The following is a 3,202-nucleotide window of genomic DNA, read 5'->3' on the forward strand; positions in this document are numbered from 1 at the left end:
CTAGTGTATGGTTGTTAGTTTAGAACATTTTCATGTGAACTTTCTTATTATATATATTATTATTAGCCTATAAATACTAAAGAAAAATGATTGGCTTTGTTACCCTTTTTGGTAATGCGTTGTACAATTTGTTTTATTTAGCAGGTGAGATGATTATTTAGCCCAAGTATACTTTTTTGGATTCATTAGCCCAAGTATACTAAATAGCTACTTTTGAATTTTGGGCCGTAGCCCATTATATAGACGAGCCAAAGCCCATAGTAGTATTGAAAAGCAAAGCTCCAGTTTGAGTCTTCGTATCCAACACGAAAGTAGAAATAGGTTCAAAAAAGAAAAAGCAAAAGACGGTTGCATTGTGCCCAAGCAAAAGACTGAGAAGTGAGAAGGAAAGAAAAGAAAAGTCGAAGAAGAAAATCAAACTGAGAAAGAAAGAGGGAAGAATCCATAGAGAAGGTTATAGTGCACCCACTGGTGCTGCTGAGCATCGTCGACAACTACAACAGAGTCGCCAAAGACACTCGCAAACGCGTCGTCGGCGTTCTTCTCGACTCCACCCTCAAGGGCACCGTCGATGTCACCAACAGCTATGCCGGTACCCTACCTTCTTAATTTCGTAAACTGAAAACTGGAATTTAATTCTGTATAGTCATGTAGTAGCATTGGTATCTAGGGTTAACAAGCCAGATTTCTGACTCAAGCTGGTTTGCTTTTGTTGTATATAACTTGATAATCGATGCTTTCTTATTGAAATTTGGAATTAGGAATGTGCTTATTATCATTAATTAGTTTTGTAATTCACACAGGATTTTGAGCTACAGGGTTATCTGGTGGTGCTTTTCTGTTATGGTTGATCGATCCGGGTCCGGTTCTGATAACTATGGTTGAAACAGTAGCACATATACTTTTATATTGTCAATATATTTCTAGATTCTCGATGGGGTTATGAGTGAGGCTAATGTTACCTGGGTTGGACCTAACGGGTCAATCAATGAGTGTATAACATGAGTAAAAGAAGGTAGATTAATTGATTTTTTTTTACTATTATATGAATTGTGTGGATTAGTAGCAATAAAAAATTATTTGATATAATAAAGACGTTACATGGTCAAGTTTGTGGGAACAAATTAAAATCATTGTGAATTAGTGGTGTATTGAAACGAGAGTAAATAAAAATGAATGTATTATAAAAGAGTATAAACCGCAAGGCAAGGTGCACCATAGGAGAACTAACACAAGTAAAATCAAGAGCCTAACTGGATTAGCCAATTTGTTCTTGAAGACAGAGGGGTGAAGGAAACAAACACATAGCAATGGGAAGGGAGACATGTTGAAAAACTCATGGTTGAATGGGAGCATAACAAAGACTATTATATAACAATTTCTCATGTCTTTTGTTTGAGGTTTATTAGGTGTGTCTTGGATGTTAGATTTTATGGTACTTTTAGTATGATTTTGTAGTTGTCTTTAATGTCAATGTCGAATGAATGATTTACAAATAAAAAATTTTACTTTTAAATTTGGGTCGAGTATGAACTAAATATCTAAAAAAAACAAGTTTAAAATGTCTAATTGTTTTTTCACACGACAGAATTAAACGTATCATCTATGCTATAAATTTCTAATTAACTTTTCATATTATTCAAATTTTTTAATATTTTTTATTAAGTAATTAGTAGGAATTGAATGAATTATTAATGGCAACAAGTTTTAAGTAGTAATGCCGTATACATAAAATTCTATATTTAAATGTTTTTTTTTTCTGTCAATATAAATAAAAAAATAAAAAAGTTGGTGAACTATATAAACATTATAAAAGAAGAAATTGATATTATCTTTATTTACAAATAAATGTTTAAATTAGTCCTTCAAGTTTTACACGTAAATCACATTCATCTTTTGGATTTTTATTAAATTAAATTTATTTTTAGGGTTTAGTTAGTTATTATAATTTATATGTTATAAAAGATAAATGTTAAGATTATTATTAATAAAAAATTTTAAATTTTATTTTAATAAATAAATAATTAATATATTAAAAATTTAAACTTTATATATTTTTATACAATTTTTTTTATTTGTAATATTATCTCGTGCTTTTAGGACATATAGTTAAACTCTATACGTTTTCATTTTCCTAAGTTTGATCCATATTAATGTTGTGTTAAAATTTCAGGTAGGAAATGTAGGATGCAATAAAATAACGATGTTTATGATGGAACTCAACAGTCCACATGAGCATATGCATGCATAAAAACAAAAAGTGGTCTAATAAAGGAATAATGTAATTCATGCTAATTAATTTGGAGGCCGATTTAATTTAATAAAGATTTAAAAAATTAATTTAATTTATACATAAAATTTAAGGAAACTTTTGACGTGCTTTAATTAAACTTACACGCTCAACATAATCGATAAATCTATTTATAATTATATTATATTGTTGTTTGTAATTATAATATGTCAGTAATTTTATATAAATATTAATTTTCTAGTATAAAATATAATAAAATTTTACATAAAATGATACAAAACTTTAATCATGTTAATCAACTAAATTTAATACTTATTATTATTCAGTTAAATTAAAAAATAATAGTTAAATATAAGTAACATCCGAATAAAAATTATAATAATGATAAATTTCAGTTTCAAATATTCAAAGCGTAGACTATTTAAATATGTTTAGTAACACTATTGTTATTATGACTTCATCTTATATTCCCTTAAATAAATTTTCTAAAATATGTTTAATTGCGTTTAATTTTAGTATAACAACATTTATTTACTAAATATATTTTCTAATATATTATAATTAATAAAATTTATTTATAATTTTATATTATATTTTTGTATTTTTACTTTTAATATATTTTTTAGTTTTCTTTTTTAATTAATCTCCAAAAACACAGACAATTAAAAAAAAAGTCAAAATTACGCTATAAAATACTATCTTCTAAAAAATATCATTAAATAGATAATTGAATCTTAAATAATATAATATTTTTAAATTTATATTATATAATATCTTTAGGTTTGTCCGATGATGCCCAGATTTTTTTTTAATTAAGAATAAGACTCAAATTTACGATATTTAAGTGAATATAAAAAGACTATACTATTTAAGTTATGTTAGTCTTTTAAGTGTATGTCACGCGTATTTACTGTGCTAACGCACTAAATACCCACCGCACACTTTTTCTCT

The 3,202-nt window shown here is 26.5% G+C and overlaps 1 long non-coding RNA gene across 1 annotated transcript; it reads left to right on the forward strand.

Annotated features, from left to right (window-relative positions):
* The first annotated feature begins 298 nt into the window (after positions 1-298).
* LOC140175528 (uncharacterized) lies at positions 299-1,109 on the forward strand. Its single transcript, XR_011866358.1, has 2 exons — positions 299-592; positions 804-1,109. It is a non-coding gene; the product is annotated as an uncharacterized lncRNA (long non-coding RNA).
* Positions 1,110-3,202: the final 2,093 nt, after the last annotated feature.

This window comes from Arachis hypogaea, chromosome 10 (genome assembly GCF_003086295.3).
Source record: "Arachis hypogaea cultivar Tifrunner chromosome 10, arahy.Tifrunner.gnm2.J5K5, whole genome shotgun sequence".
Classification (NCBI taxonomy): Eukaryota; Viridiplantae; Streptophyta; class Magnoliopsida; order Fabales; family Fabaceae; genus Arachis; species Arachis hypogaea.